Raw genomic sequence first — 17,483 nt, forward strand, 5'->3', positions numbered from 1 at the left:
TGTGCAGCTGTTCTGCTTGCGTAAACATGAACAGGGAAAGTGGCACTGATGGTCTGAAGCACTCCTTCCTTTTGCTCCAACCATCAACAGTTTCCCCAAAGGTGGTAGGTCTATTCGACATTGCTGAAGGGTATTTATCATGTCTGTGACGCCATTCATACTTTGCACTCAGAATCTCTACAGAACAGCCTTTTGCCTTTATTGCTCCTAGCTGATGGATTGGATACAAAGAACTCGCAATACAGTGGTACCTCGGGTTACATACGCTTCAGGTTACATACATTTCAGTTTACAGACTCCGCTAACCCACAAATAGTGCTTTAGGTTAAGAACTTTGCTTCAGGATGAGAATAGAAATTGTGCTCCGGCGGCGCGGCAGCAGCAGGTGGCCCCATTAGCTAAAGTGGTGCTTCAGGTTAAGAACAGTTTCAGGTTAAGAACGGACCTCCGGAACGAATTAAGTACTTAACCCGAGGTACCACTGTATACTCAAGGAAGCTACCCAAGAAAATCCCCAGCTGGGCAAAAGCCAATGTTCTAGCAATATTCTAGCAACCTAGCTGATGTGTTCTGGACTAACAGAGTCTTCAAAGGTGCTCCCATGCAATATTTACTGCAGAAATGGAGGGCAATGACTGTGTCCCATCAGCACAACGATTTCTACCTGCACAATGGGACTTTCTTGCCTCTCTTTTTTCTACACCTTTCCCAAATCTGCTTTGGAGGCAATGGAGAACTCCTACAACAGATGGGGCATGGTTGATATCCTTGCACTGATGGGATGTGTTACTCCACACTACTTTGGATACCTCCTATACCTAGAGGTTCGGGTCATCTGTTCGCAGGAGAGGCCACAAGTTGGTCCCTGTGCATCAACTTGAGATGATGGGACTTGCTGCATACCATGGAGGCCTCAGGGTTTGTTGGGTAATGTGTGAAAAGGTCACACATCCGTATAGTTTTGTATTCTGCCCACATTGTGCCCACGTAGGTCTGCTCTTCTTCCCTTTTGCTTAATGCCCTCCTTCAGGGCCACCCCCTCCCCCAGACAAGCACCTGACTTTTCCAACAGATGACCTTGGATTAGGAATGGCAAGCACCGTTGTGTTTTGCAAATAAAGTCTGAAAACCTGTTCTCTAAACTATCAGGAATTTCTTGGCCCAAGGGAAGAGATCTAATACAGAAGGTGTTGCCATATTTGTTTCTATGAAAAAGTCAATTATTTTTTGATTGGTCCCAGAGAATAAGGCAACAATTATCCTGCTATATCTAGCAGATACCAAAAATAAACAGGACACGTTCAAGCTGTCACCAAAACAAGAAGGCTCTTCTTCTTCGGGTGCCTTTGACATTTCTTGCTTTGAAAGGGCACCTGTCTTCAAATAATAGGGGGGGGGAGAGAGAGAGAATCTCCCTCTGAGCATCTTCACATTGTTAATGGAGGTGGTTAGTGACTTAGAGGGACGCGGGTGGCGCTGTGGGTTAAACCACAGAGCCTAGGACTTGCCGATCAGAAGGTCGGCGGTTCGAATCCCCACGACGGGGTGAGCTCCCATTGCTCGGTCCCTGCTCCTGCCAACCTAGCAGTTCAAAAGCACGTCAAAGTGCAAGTAGATAAATAGGTACCGCTCCGGCGGGAAGGTAAACGGCATTTCCGTGCACTGCTTTGGTTTCGCCAGAAGTGGCTTAGTCATGTTGGCCATATGACCCGGAAGCTGTACGCCGGCTCCCTCGGCCAATAAAGCAAGATGAGCGCCGCAACCCCAGAGTCGGCCACGACTGGACCTAATGGTCAGGGGTCCCGGTCCCTTTACCTTTAGGGACTTAGAAATAGAAGGAGTTCAAGCACACAAACACACACCCTTCCAAATTACCAGGCACACTACATAATATCCAGCCCCAAACCTTTTGCAGCCTGAGGCGAAAATAAGAGACTCAAAATAGAAAAACAATGCAGCAGAGATGGAAAGCCATATGAAAACAAACAAAACGAAACTATTCCAAGCAGGCCATGGGGTTATGCAGAAGTTTTGTTGTGGTGATGGAAACTTCTAGCTGGACTGAAGGATGAAGTTTAAATGCCCTCTAATGGCCTTGCTCTAGATCTGCAGGCATAAAACTGGGAAATTGCGACTTGCCGTTTGAACAGTGATGAAGGCTAAGCAATGAACCTTTCTATATATATAAGCTGTCTATCGTTTGGATCTCTGACAGCAAAAGTGCATTTCCTCCCACTGTGTTTCTTTTCTTTACACAAGCCAGTATTTTGACCCACCCTGGTACGAGCAGGAAACTATGGGGCTGGCAAGGTAAGAGCAGGACTGGATTGTCAATGCATGATAAGGTTACATTTACGATCACCCATTATTATCTTGAGCCGGATCCCAACATGTTTCTCAGATCTTTTTTCTGACTTTTTAGTGTCAGCACAGGGCCGCACAAAACACAACATGGAACCCAGATTTATTTACTTACACATGTGTCTACTCTTTTCCCATATAAGGTGGAAAGAGGGGCTCAAAGAGGCTGTGTGGACAAAGGGGGGGAGGGCCCACCACATTATATTCCTGTACCCAATCATTTCAGGCACTTTTATATATGGAACATAGCAATATGCAACATTCATTGAACAGCAGCACAACGATACTCAACAGCAAAACAAAAAATATGCAAAGCACATCCAGAGATGAAGCCCTGTTTGAACTCTCGCCCTTTCTGCAAAGTTGGTATATATCTTCAGGCATTTCCCCATAGTCTGACTGGGCTGCTACCAAGAGAGCCATTGCTTTCATTCCCTCCTGGTGAACTTCCAAGAGTCATCTGATTGGCTACAGTGGCGAAGAGGATGCTGCTGCACCAGAGGGATCTGAGTCAGAAGGGCACCTGTTGTGATCTTCTTCCCAATACTGGAAAAAAGGTGAGAGGAAATTTCTAGGGGTGGCTGAATGCAGAGAAACAAGGCTCAGGATTGGGGAACATTAAGCTCCCCTCATCAGTGGTGCCGCAATGGGGGGTGGTGCGCCCTGGGTTCCATGTCTGCGGGAGTGACAAGAAGGCCCCCCGCGGGGGCTTGCGGTGGCGTGAGCAGCCATCGCGCCACCGCATCTGGAGGATCCTCCGTTTGTGGCTGCAGCCGCGAGCAAAGGATCCTGGCACCATCTGTACAGCAGTAGAGTGGTGGCACCGGCAAACCGCTATACAGCGCATGTGTGGTGTCACTACATACGGTGCATGCGTGCAACATTGCACATGCACTGTACTTAGTGGTTTGCCGGCGCCGGCACTCCAGTGTCGTACGGACAGTGCCAGAATCCTCTGCTCACGGCTGCAGCCATGAATGGAGAAAAATATAATAATAATAATAATAATAATAATAATAATAATAATAATAATAATAATAATATACTATTTATACCCCGCCCATCTGGCTGAGTTTCCCCAGCCACTCTGGGTGGCTTCCAACCGAATATTAAAAACAATACAGCATCAGACATTAAAAACTTTCCTAAATGGCTGTAGTGGTGACGGAGGGATCCTTGCACTGTCCGTATGGCGCTGGAGCGGCAGCGCTGGCAAACCGCTATACAGTGCATGTGCAGCGTCGCTACGTATGGCGCATGCAACAACACATGCACCCTACGTAGCGACGCCTGCCCCAGGTGTCACACAGCCTTCCTTCGCCCCTGCCCCTCACTCGTGCAGCCTTTCCGATATTAAAATATACACATACTCCCTTGTCTGTGTATGTTGGGAGTGGGGAACTGTTTTGACTCTGCGGGCCAGATCCTTATGAGATCCTGGATTAGCAGGCCAAATTTGGCAAGTGGGTGACATTGCCCACCTGCCAATCACTTGATGTCACAAGGCGAATGGGCACTTTGAAGTCCCAAAGTAGAGACATCAGAGCAATGCAAGGGGCTTGCAAAGAGTCCTGAGTGGTGGTTTAAAGACTTGAGGCTTGAGTTTAGCACAGCCAATCCACCTACCCAATAGGTGGTAGAGTTGAAGCCTGTTTTACTTTTTCAGTGTGTACTTTATGGCTCCTGATTGTGCATTGGCAGCCGTGTCTGTAGCTGCTCTGCACCTACCGTCACATATGAAAGATAAAGTGGGGAGCAAGTGTATGTAGTTTGGGGAAAATGGCCTCACAGCCCAAACTTGAACCCCTGGTTTGCCAGATTTGGCCCAAAGGCTGGAGGTTTGCCATCCACGCTGTTTTATGTTCACACGTTGAATAAAAAACATGGCTTCCACGATCACATCTAGTTTGACCCTCAAGTCTTCTTTCCAGCAATAAAGTAATATGTTCTTTGGCCTGCAATAACAGTAAGACTGATTCATATCAAAAGGGGACTCGTAATAAATGGTGGTGAGGAAACTTAACAATGGCATTCTGTGGGAAAATCGAGGAGTTTGGCACTGGAAAACAGGACTGGCAGCAATATATTGAAAGCAAAATTGGGCTACTCTTATCTAGGAAATGTAACGAATGATCAGGACAAACAGAAAGCAATATTTTTCAGTGTCTGGGCAGTGAAACACACTCCCTCTTAAGAAAGGTTTTGCAGCTCCAGAAGCCAGGAGACAAAAGTTTAGCAGACCACCAAAGCATGTTACCAGAGAACTCTATCCTGAAGCCAATTGTTGTTGTGGAATGTTTTAAATTCCATAATAATATGCGCAGAGAGGTGGGGTTTACATCAAAACATGCAGCCGAGCAAAAAAAGTTACTGCCCATTTGGCCACCTCCTGGAAGATATATTGAGATAGGTTTGTTTGTGGCTTGTGGAGTGAGGGAATGATGAGAAAATGCAAAAATGGCTGCTGGCAATAGAAAAACTGACCCAGGCCAAGGACTGTGGAACTGGAAACAGCTAGGGAAACTGTGGGGCGGGTGGGGGGGGGGGGACTTAAAAGGATTTATATTTTTAAAAAATAAATAAGGGAACTCAGATTGCTTCCATAAACAAATTACAAATCAAACAACGAAAGCTTCAAGTCATTGAAAGGTGCTTGGGGCAGTTTGTTCGGTTTCAACATGTGAGCATAAAATGTTCCAATGCTCTCTAACTGAACATGTTCAGAGCACCCCAAGGTATGACTATGCAGGCAGGAGCAAGTCCAGCTGTGTTCAGTGGGCCTTACTGCCAAGGAAGTGCTCATACGATTGCAGCGTTTGCCAAAAAAATTAGATGGCCTATCGGACTGCACAACGAGTCCATGGAAGTTACTTCCCAGAGAACAAGGAGGGAAGCAGAATGGCTGCATATAAGGAGAACTCACCATACCATTGTTCCAAAAGTCGTGCGCTGCCCCCGCTCTCTGCCGAGCTTAGCTTTGCAAATGTGCTTGCACAAAACTTACACAGAGATCAGACCATACTGTCTTTAATGAGCATTTGTTCTGATTTGTTTCTGGAAAGGTTATCTGACAACAAACATTCATTCTGAATTCAATGCTTGCGCATTGATCATTCATAAGAACATAAGGAGAGCCTGCAGGACCAGACCAATGGCCCATCTAAGACAGCACCCTGTTCTCACACTGACCACCCAGATGCGTTTGGCGAGCCTGCAAGCGGAACAAGCCCACACTCCCCTCCTGCAGTTTTCAGCAACTGATGTTCAGTAGCATTACAGCCTCCAGCCATGGAGGCAGAGCAATTCCATCATGGCTAGTAGACATTGGTAGCCTTTGTTGTTATTTAGTCATTTAGTCGAGTCCGACTCTTTGTGACCCCATGGACCAGAGCATGCCAGGCACTTCTGTCTTCCACTGCCTCCCGCAGTTTGGTCAAATTCATGCTGGTAGCTTTGAGAACACTGTCCAGCCATCTCGTCCTCTGTCATCCCCTTCTCCTTGTGCCCTCCATCTTTCCCAACATCAGGGTCTTTTCCAGGGAGTCTTCTCCATAATTCAAAAGCATCAATTCTTCAGCGATCAGCCATCTTTATGGTCCAGCTGTCACTTCCATACATCACTACTGGGAAAACCATAGCTTTAACTATACAGACCTTTGTTGGCAAGGTGATGTCTTTGCTTTTTAAGAATGCTGTCTAGGTTTGTCATTGCTTTTCTACCAAGAAGCAGGCATCTTTTAATTGATAGCCTTACTCTTTATGAATTCGTCTAATTCTCTTTTAAAGCCATCCACGTTTGTGGCCATCAACTGTGTGTGTGAGTTTCATAGTTTAATAGTGCGTTGCATAAATAAGTTCTTCCTTTTATTGGTTCCAGATCTTCCAACATTCAGCTTCATTGTCTTGCAGCTCACTGATGACCCAAGTCCTTTATGCTGCCTTCTTCTTCATTTCTACCTTGCTTGCCCTCTTTAGGCCTGAGTGACAGCAGTTCTATTTTGAATTTGTGCAGGGCCTGGGATCTAGGCCAGCATAATTGTGCAACAGCCTGAGGCTCCGTGAGGCTCTGCAGGAGCAGAGCATTGTTTTTCCGACAAGCAAATACCTCTCCTTCTTCAAATGCATCGTGCTTTTCTGGCTAGATGTTGTTTTGAAGAAGCAAGAGTCACAAACAAGCACCATTAAACTCCCTAGGTACACTTCATGTTATTGATTGATTTAAAAGATTGATAAACCTCTTGATCAAACAGCTCTCCAAACAGGGTACAAGTACCATTGCTAAAATCCACAAACCATTTTTTTTTTAAACACACACACACAAATGTGTATAAAACCATCAGCCTTAAAACACAAATAAAACCTTTAAAATATTTAAAACTGATACAGGAAACTAAACCATATGTAACTAAGTTATATATTAGGTTAGGCTTGCTGAAACAAACATGTTTTCATTAGGCATCTGAAACAATACAGTGATGGCACCTGCCTGATGTTGATATTTGTGTCACTTACCAGCAGGGATTGGTTATATTTCAGGAGTTGAGGTTGTGTAGTATCTGTCAGGCTTCAGGGAACCCGACCCCCTTCCCTTACGGCTGGCAGCCAGAAATGGGAAAACAAGAAGTTCTTACCAATGTAATTTATTCAATACAGTGGACGCTCAGGTTGCGAACTGATCCGTGTGGGATGCGCATTCACAACCCACAGCATTCGCAACCCATGTCTGCGCACGTGCGGGTTGCAATTTGGCACTTCTGCACATGCGCAAAGCGTGATATAGCGCTTCTGCGCATGTACAACGCCAAAACCCGGAAGTAACACATTCCAGTACAGTACATCCGGGTTTCGGTGGTCCGCAACCCGAAAAAACGCAACCTGAAGCGGCTGTAACCTGAGGTATGATTGTATTCACAGAAAGAGAGATGCATGATGGTGCCTCTAGGATAATAACGCTGCTCTGAGTAAAGTCCCACCTCCTTCGTCTCTCTTATTATATGTCATCCCTACGGTGGCTGATCTGTGCTTTCTGCCTCTGAACTTTCTGTTCTCCTACTCTCAATGCCCACCTGGACCTGGGAGAGGGTGGGGTTCTGGCATGCTGTCCAAAGACACTGAGTCTCAGCTGTCTCTCCCCTGGTGCTTCTTCTTCCTCCTGTTCCTCTCCCAATATTTCCCAGCTTCTCCCCTCTGCAGCCTCTGAACTGTGGCCTTCTAAATCTATTCTGCCTCCCTCTTCTCTGGGAAGTGCAGGAGGAGGGAGAGGCAGTCTCCATCATTCCTCCTCCTATGTCCAGTCCCTGACAGTACCAAGCTTGTCACACTTAGGACCAGGAACCAAATGCTCTCCATTAGAACACAATTCCACCACAACAGGCTCAAACAGAGAAGCTGTAGTTGCCTAAGAAGACAAGCCTGCTGGATCAGGCCAAAGGCTCACCTACTCCAGCACGGGGTTCCCACAATGGCTAAACAGATCCCAATGGGAAGTGGAACCTAAGCACTGCAGAACTCTTTGATTCCCAGCAAAGGGTTGTTGTTTAGTCGTTTAGTCATGTCCGACTCTTCGTGACCCCATGGACCAGAGCACGCCAGGCACTCCTGTCTTCCACGGCCTCCCGCAGTTTGGTCAAACTCATGCTGTTAGCTTCGAGAACACTATCCAACCATCTCGTCCTCTGTCGTCCCCTTCTCCTTGTGCCCTCCGTCTTTCCCAACATCAGGTTCTTTTCCAGGGAGTCTTCTCTTCTTGTGAGGTGGCCAAAGTATTGGAGCCTCAGCTTCAGGATCTGTCCTTCCAGTGAGCACTCAGGGCTGATTTCCTTAAGAATGGATACGTTTGATCTTCTTGCAGTCCATGGGATTCTCAAGAGTCTCCTCCAGCACCATAATTCAAAAGCATCAATTCTTCTGCGATGAGCCTTCTTTATGGTCCAGCTCTCACTTCCATACATCGCATACACAGCAAAGGGTATCCAGAGGCATACTGCCTAAAACAGTGGAGGTGAAATATGGCTATTGTGGCTAGTAGCCATTGAGAAACTTATCCTCTTTAAAGTCAACCAGGTTGCTGGCCATCATTGCCTCTTGTGGAGCCAATGCCATAGTTTCACATTGCTGTGTGTGAAGATGTACTTTCTTTTGTTGTAAATTTACCAGCGTTCAGCTTCATTGAGTTCTAGTTTTGCGACAGAGGGAGAAAGCTTCATCCTGTCCACTTTCTCTAGACCACGCTTAATTTCATACACTGCTTTCCCTGCATCTTATTTAGTGATATGCCAACGGTTTGCTTTTGTTCTCTCTTCCAAACATGCTCCACATGTGGGCTGGAGATGCAGCCAGATTCCTAGGTCCTGTTTACATGGACTTCAGAGGCATCTCCACGCCAGATGTGGAAGATTGCTGGCATGCAGTCAGAAGACAGATGGGCGTGTGGTGTGTGTGTCAGGGTGGCCAACTATTTATGGGCAACTCAAAGTTTCTGCTGCTCTTCCTTCTTATGGTTCTTTATCTTTAAACTAGACTTAGACCGGACAGCCCGTGAATTAGAAGGCTGCTAAGATAGTGTCCTAACTCTATTTTAAAAAAAAAAATGAGTTTTCCACAATTATAACACATACCAGAACATATAACAAGAAAAAAGAAAAAAGGAATAAAGAATGCATCAAAAAGAAAAACAATACAATCCACCACCATAAAAAAATAAACAAACTTGATCCTTTAAAAACCCATACTTATTTACATGTTAGTTGACTTCCTCAATTCCCTCCCTTCTGAATTTCCTTTTACCTGTATGTTACAGCTTTCCAATATCATTCTTAAACCAAAATATTTCCAGTTATTATCTAATTTATTCACTTTTCTTACTTTCTAGACCTCCTTTGTTTAATAGATCCTATTTTAACCCTATGCCTATTTGATACTCTCAAGTGATTTCTAATTTTTTATATTACAGTATTTATTCAAATAGTCTTTAAATTTCTTCCAGTCTTCTTGGTATTCCTCTTCTTTCTGGTCGCGGATTCTTCCAGTCAAGTCAGCTAGCTCCAAGAAATCCATCATCTTCATCTGCTAGTCTTCCACAGTTGGTAATTCTTGTATTTTCCAGTTCTTAGCTAGTAAAATTCGAGCAGCTGTCGTGGCATACAAAAAGAAATTAACATCTTTCTTAGGCAATTCCAGACCTGTTATCCCCAGAAGAAAGGCCTCTGGTTTCAATAGTGTCCTAAATCTAGGGTACCAGACAATGTCCATTAGCGAATGGTAGAAATTAATAAACAGTCGTATTTAGACACTGAATATCCATGTTCAAACAGGCAATGGTCTCTATCCAATGAAGTGCTAAGTAAACATCCTATCAACGCAAGGCTTGCTGCTTGCACAATGGGTTATTCTTGCTTGTGCTCCACATACCCTCCACAAAGCTGCTCTGGAGGGTTTGGGGGGAAACCCAGAACTGATGGGGGGGGGAGTTGCAGCATAAGGGAAGTAGAGAGGGAAAGTCCCATCACACGAGTGGAGATCCTTGCGCTGGTGGGATGCTTCTTTAGAGCTGCATTGGAAGCAGGTCAACATATCTGACAACCAGATGCTGGAGTCAAAACAAAAGAAGTTGGCTTTCCCCTTAATGGCTTATTTGTCAGCTTCAATGTCATAGGCATCTGCCTGACCCCTGCTGGAGACAGAATGCCGAACTGGACGGTTCCCTGGTCCATCAACAAGCAAGGCAAACCCTATGTTCTAATATAGAATCCTTATTTGTCAGGCAACGCAGCTCCTCACTGCTGCCAAGGCAAGCATCGGTGCCAAAAATAAGTCATGCCAGGCATTTGTTTCCCTGCTTCTGCTTTCAAAAATATCACAGGGAGAAGCTGAGGCTGGCAAACACCAGGGACAATTTAGGTGGGGTTGCTGTTGTTTTTTACACAACTTAAAGTTTTTTTTAAAAAAAAATAGAATAATTGAAAAGAAAATGAGTAGAACCTGGTCTTCATTTTTTAAAAATGCTTGGTGATGAGAAGCTCTCGAGATCATAGTGCAAAAATGAGCATCAACATTTGGACCACTATTTGCTTGGTCACATTTACAACACAGGATTGTGTAACCTCTGTATACACAGCACTTCAGATATGTGATAGGCTGTAAACCACCATTAGGCGTTGGTGGCAAGAATCATTCAGACCTTCAGCTCTCTCTCTCTCTCTATCTATCTATCTATCTATCTATCTATCTATCTATCTATCTATCTTTACTTTCTCCTTGGGTGCTTCTCTGGGCTTTATTTGCTCCATCCGTACAGTAACAGCTAAGGCCACCTGTTCATGCTGGACCATCAGTAGAGATCTTCTAGCACTGCCAAAATTGTGTGGGCACAACCAAAATTTCTGTGTACCCAATCTGTCCTGCTGTAAGGAGTGCATATGTGCTGGCTTTGATTGAGAGGAGACACACACAGACATTTTTTTTTATCCAACCTCAGACTTAGCCCAGAGAAAGAGCTTAACTAGAAGAGATATTCATTGCCAACCTATTGGTGGCAATGTGGGGAGATATTTGCATTTTTTGATGTAAATAGCAGCTTCAGGGGAGGGATCTTCCTCAGGACCATAGCGGGAAAAGAGTTGCATTCTCTTTCCATGCTTGCTGCAATCCCAACAAAGATCACATGCGTCCAGCAGATACTGTTTGCATTTTTTTATATGCGATGTTGAATGCAAAGATGCACGAGAGCAGACATCTGGCTGGGTTTCCCCAGCCACTCTGGGCGGCTCCCAACAGAACCCTAAAAACAGAATAAAACTTCAAACATTAAAAACTTCCCTAAATGGGGCTGGCTTCAGATCTCTTCTAAAAGTCAGATATATTCCTTGACATCTGATAGGAGGGCATTCCACAGGGTGGGCACCACTACCAGAGCTGTGACTGGTGCAGTCTGGTAGCAGGCGAGACCCCTGCAACAGCAAGGGCCCCCTTCTGACCAAAGACCCTGGGCTGTTGAATGCTATTTTGCTTGGCCCATGCACACAAACAGGTGCACAGGTTACATGTCATCAGGCATGCACATAAGCTGCAGCCGGTTGATTTCAGACAGACAGATGTTGTGCCACCGCTGGGAGAGAGAAGGAATCTTCTTCTTCAGTGATCACTCGTAGCTGAGTAAGATTGTCTTCCATAAACATGGTTTTAACAGTGAGTCTGTAAGTGATTGTGGAGGCCAATTCTGGATCCACAAGTCCTTCCACAGTGGGGACATTGGTTTCCAGGCGGGAGGTTGATCATGGTGTGGATTTGCCAAGTATGCCTTCCTCTTAGCACATTTCTCCCTTTCGTCCTGAGCTTGAGTGTCTTCAAAGCCCATGACACCTTTGGTAAAGGCTGTTCTCCAATTGGAGTGTTCGCAGGCCAGTGTTTCCCAGTTGTCAGTGTGTATACTACATTTTTTTAGATTTGCCTTGAGACAGTCTTCAAACCTCTTTTGTTGACCACAGGCATTACGCTTTCCATTTTTAAGTTCGGAATAGAGTAGTTGCTTTGGAAGACGATCATCAGGCATCCGCACAACATGACCAGTCCAACGAAGTTGATGTTGAAGAATCATTGCTTCAACACTGGTGATCTTTGCTTCTTCCTGTACACTAATATTAGTTCGCCTGTCTTCCCAAGTGATGTGTAAAATTTTTCGGAGACACCATTGATGGACTCTTTTGAGGAGTTGGAGGTGGCTTTTATAAGTGGTTCATGTTTCACAAGCATACAGTAAGGTTGGCAGTACAATAGCTTTGTAAACAAGCATTTTGGTTTCCCTGTGAATGTCCCTGTCCTCAAACACTCTGCACTTCAATCAGGAGAAAGCCGCACTCGCAGAGCTCAGGCGACGCTGGATTTCGGTATCAGTGTTGGCCCTTGTGGAAAGATAACTGCCTAGGTAGGAGAAGTGATCAACATTTTCCAATGTTGAGCCACAGCCAAGCTGCCATAACAGCTCGGCTCTGCAAGCAGGAACTACCCCACTGCTTGCCCAGACGTGCTCAGTGTATGCAGTTTGTTTGTGTGTGTGTATGTGTGTTTCTGCTGGGGGGAGGGGCTAACTGCAGATCTCTTGCCCATAAACCCCAGGCAAGCCGTGGTTGTTTTGAACCAACATATTTTGCTTGGCAGGTGGTCCAAGAGAGGCAGGTGGTCCAAGCATGTAGCAATCCCTAAGAATAGCTAAGGCTGTCATAAATACATTCTGTCTCCTTTTGCTTGAGAAGGGCTTTGGCTGAGACAGAGCATTTCCTTTGCATGCAACAGGTCTTCAGTTCAGTCAGCAGCATCTTCCGGCAGGGCTGCAAACGACCCAGATCTGAAACCCTGTAGAGTTCCCGCCAGTCAGTATAGACAGACAACACTGAGCTAGATAGACCAATGCAGGGGTCAGCAAACTTTTTAAGCAGGGGGCCGGTCCACTGTCCCTCAGACCTTGTGGGGGGCCAGACTATATTTCGGGGGGGAGGGGGGATGAATGAATTCCTATGCCCCACAAATAACCCAGAGATGCATTTTAAATAAAACGACACATTCTACTCATGTAAAAACATGCTGATTCCCAGACTGCCCGGGGGCCAAATTTAGAAGGCGATTGGGTTGGATCCAGCCGCCGGGCCTTAGTTTGCCTATCCATGGACCAATGGGTGATTCAGTGCAAGGCAGCCTCCCACATTCCTAGATGGATAATGCTTGGGAATCAGAACTGGACAAGTGGGGCTTTCTACAAATGCCAGTACTATTTTGCTACAGTTCCCAAGAGTCTCTGGGGGAGGGTTTCCCAAACTTGGGTCTCCAGCTGTTTGGACTACAACTCCCATCAACCCTAGCAGCAGTGTCAGTGGTCAGGGATGTTGGGAATTGTAGTCCAGAAAAACAGCTGGAGACCAAAGTTTGGGAAACCTTGCTCCGGGAAAAGCTATGTGCTGACTTTTTTTGTGTGTGTATGCAGCCACTGTATGCTCACTGGAAGTACAGATCCTGAAGCTGAGACTCCAATACTTTGGCCACATCATGAGAAGAGAAGACTCCCTGGAAAAGACCCTGATGTTGGGAAAGATGGAGGGCACAAGGAGAAGGGGACTACAGAGGATGAGATGGTTGGACAGTGTTCTCGAAGCTACCAGCATGAGTTTGACCAAACTGCGGGAGGCAGTCGAAGACAGGAGGGCCTGGCGTGCTCTGGTCCATGGGGTCACAAAGAGTCGGACACAACTAAATGACTAAACAACAACAAATGCAGCCACTGTGTGCTGCGCCCCTTCCCTGCCATCACTGTTCAGCAGAGATTCCTCTCCCCTTCACTTGGCTTGGCAAGTATCACTGTGTTTAGCTAACATCAAGTGTAGACTCAGGAAAGGTGCCTTAGCCCGTTTCCTCATTCTGACATTTTAGTTAGTAAACTTCAATCTTTGACTCTACCTTTTGAGATATGTTGGGTACAGTATCTTTAACCCGGAGAAGAGAAGACTGAGAGGTGATATGATAGCCATCTTCAAATACCTGAGGGGTATAGCGTATCGTTCAGCTATGGAACTCACTCACTCAGTGATGGCCAGGGATCCATTAGCTGTGATTCCTGCATCACAGCGGGTTGGACTTAATGATGCTTGAGGATCCCTTCCAACTCTACCACTATTTTATTCTAATTCATGTGACCTACCTGGCGAGGCAATTGTTTGTAAAGTAGGATAAAACATACAAAGAAAGAAAGAAAGAAAGAAAGAAAGAAAGAAAGAAAGAAAGAAAGAAAGAAAGAAAGAAAGAAAGTGCTTTTTTCTGGGGGGATGCAGGGGTACGCATACCCCTAAACATTTTGTGAATCTTTGTACTTATGTCCATTTACCGTATTTATTTTTCCTGGTTTGAACTATAAATTGGCGATTTTCTTGAGTCAAAATGAGAGTACCCCTAAACATATTTTTTTTAGAAAAAAAGCAATGAAAACAGTTAAGTGGGAATATTTATTATGATTACTTTATTTATTAAATTTATATACCGCCCCTTCATCAAAAGATCTCAGGGCAGTTCACAGAATAAAATACAAGATAAAACACAAGTAAATAATTAAACCGAAGCAACAAAACGACACAATTTATGTCCCATGTGTATACATCATCATGTCCAATGACGTTATGCGCATTTAAGCTGTATTCAAGAATATTGCAAAGGCAGTCCCCAGCTTCTTAAGATTTGTATGTGTAGCAGACTACACATGTAGGACAACCAGGCGTTAAATGCGACTTTTATTTGCATTTATTCATCACTTACACACCATAAAATACCTTAAAGTGGCTTACAATCGCTACTCACAGGTAATAAAGTGGTAAGATGGGGAAATCGTGGCAAGTTATGGCTACAGCCATCATCCATGAAGCCCAAGCCCTTCACCTACTTGGATCCTGCACAACCGTTTCCCTGGATGGATTTGGAGAACCTGCGCGAATGCAGGAGAAATAAAAGCAGGAGCGCGTGGTGAGGACCAGCAGCAAAGCCAATGACATCTAGGTAGTCGTGCAAAGGCGAGGTTCAAACCGAAGGCACGGGAAGGGTGGCCGTCCCACGCCCCCTGCTTCCCCTCCCCCGATGCGCCCCCTCCCCGCCCGCCTTCCTCTCTCCCAAACAACCCCAGCTTGGACTTTCACTTTCGGGCTCCTCCCGGATCCCTCCTGCATCTCCGCCCCCTGCTCTCCTCGCGTCCCGTCCCGTCTCACCCCCCCTCTGCTCTGCAGACTCCGCCGCGCTCCGGGAGCAGCGCGCATCCGACAGGCTCCCCTTGCGACGGTGCGGACGCGGCCCCGCCGACGCCTCAACCGCGAGCAGCACGTCGGAAGGCGACGGCTTTCCATCGCGATCCGGGGCCACGAGTCGAATCTGGAGTCCGAGAGGGCGGAGATCGGACGCAACGCGAAGCAAACCAGCGGCAAAGTGAGACCTGTCCTCCTGCGCCCTTTCCCCTTCCTCCAAAACCGCCCCGTCGAGGCGAAAAACCCTGCACCCTTTCTTCCTCTGCAGCGCCGACCATTCCGCTTACCTCCCTCGAGTTTCCACATCCTCATCACCCTGTCCTAGGACACCTTCTGCTTCCTCCTCCCGTTCTTAGCTCCCTTCTGTGTCCATTGCCCACAACTGCTCTTGGTTCACAGACCTCCCTTCTGAGCCAAGGCTGCAAAGCTCTCCTGGTGCCTCTGCCGTACACCAATGCTGCCTCCTTTCCTAAGCCTTCCCTTGGGAACTCATAGATCCCTCCTGCATAGACATCTCCCCTGCTCCTTTCCCTGATTTAGTCCTGGCAGGATCCCCTTCTGTAGTTCCTCTCTCTGGTTCCTCTTCCTCTACCCCAGCTGCAGCTTTGTCATGGACCTCATGGAAGGAGAAATAGACGGCCTGGCCAACACCACAGCTGGCACCACCCCACTCAACATTGAGCTCCTGTGCCCCGTGAACACGGATTTCACCCAGTGGTTCCTGCCGACGATTTACCTGGTGGTCTCTCTGCTAGGGGTTGTGGGCAACGGGCTGGGTTTGTGGAACCTGTGCGCCAGCTCTCGAAAGGGCAGCTGGAGCGCCCTCAGCGTCCTGGTGTGCAACTTAGGGGTGGCAGACTTGCTGTACGTGGTCACACTCCCTTTCCTGGTCTCCTACTACCTCCTGGGTCGCGTGTGGCTCTTTGGCCAAGGCTGGTGCCGGGTGACGCGTCTGCTGTTTCACCTGAACCTTTACGCCAGCATCGGCTTCCTGACCTGCATCAGTGTGCATCGCTACCTGGGCATCGTGTACCCTCTGAGGATGCTGGGCAGGTGCCAGACCCTTGGGCCTACCATCTCGCTCAGCGTCGTGGTCTGGGCCTGGGTCCTCATCCAGCTCTCTCCCGACTTCATCTTCAGCAAGACGGACCGTGTGGGCGTCAAGTGCCATGACACGACAGAGCACGAGAACCTGGGGACCTACCTGCCGTACATCCTGACCATCACGGTGACTGGCTTCGTCATCCCTTTCCTCATCATCACGGGATGCTACTGCCACGTGGTCCTGGTCCTGCAGAGGAACCGGAATGTGGACCCTATCCTCAGGCGCAGGAGCATCAAACTGGTGGTGCTGGTGACGGTACTCTTCTCCGTCTGCTTCCTGCCCTACCACATCTTCAGGAACCTCAACTTGCTGTCGCGGAGGTGGCAGCTCCAGGGGTCCTGCACTCAGACCTTGAGGAACATCTACATCGCATATCAAGTGACACGAGGCTTGGCCAGCCTCAACAGTGCTGTGAATCCTCTCTTGTACCTGATGGCTAGCGAGGACCTGGTGACCCGGTCAAGGGCTTTTGGCCGAAGGATGAGAAAGGCGCTGGGGTATCTTTGGCAAAGTCAAAACCAGCAGCGCTTGGACCAAAATAAGCAAAGCATTATGCTCAATGAAGAATGTGAGGAGGTGTCTAATTATCTCTGAATTGACTTTAAAAAGAAGAAGAAAAGCATACCCTAAATGCTTATGTGGGCTTCTTTGCAATATCCATTTCTCTCTAGGCAGAGACTAGTTTTTAAAAGAACTGAACGTGATCTGTCACGGAAGCACCATTGCATGTGATTTAAGCACATATTTATGCCCTTGTTTTCTCTAGTGAAACAGATCTAGAAAACCTTGCAAGTGCTTCTTGGAAAGGCTATGTTCAGAGGCAATAGTGGGGTGAATGTGGTGTTTGTCCTTTACCAGAAAGGAAGGGTTTATCAGAAACTGTCCAATGCATTCTGCACCTGTACAGTTATTCATTTACTCACTCTGATAGTCCTGCACTTGTTTACTCAGTATATGTCTAATTGCCACAACTGGAGGCCTGTGCATTTGAAGACAATAGGATTTAAGCAACCTGACTTAACACGAAGGATTGCAAGCCTTATGTATGTGTGGTACCATTTGGTGGGGAGCATAAGCAGGAAATTTATCCAGATGCCTGTATTAGATGCACTTTTCAAATATCCGTGAAAATTTCCATTTCTCTTTACTGGAGAAAGCATGTCAAGGCTATTGCTGTCACTGTAGATCCAGGATTTTCAACAATTCATCGACACTTTCCCCCTCCCATTTTTGACCACAAATGATTA

At 46.6% G+C, this 17,483-nt stretch overlaps 1 pseudogene across 1 annotated transcript; it reads left to right on the plus strand.

The window, feature by feature from the left end:
• Positions 1 to 15,115: 15,115 nt before the first annotated feature.
• On the plus strand, positions 15,116 to 17,121 carry LOC309372575 (P2Y purinoceptor 1 pseudogene; annotated as a pseudogene). Its single transcript has one exon. The product of its transcript is annotated as a P2Y purinoceptor 1 pseudogene (transcript).
• Positions 17,122 to 17,483: the final 362 nt, after the last annotated feature.

Source organism: Podarcis melisellensis (assembly GCF_964234715.1).
Source record: "Podarcis melisellensis genome assembly, chromosome: 6".
Classification (NCBI taxonomy): Eukaryota; Metazoa; Chordata; class Lepidosauria; order Squamata; family Lacertidae; genus Podarcis; species Podarcis melisellensis.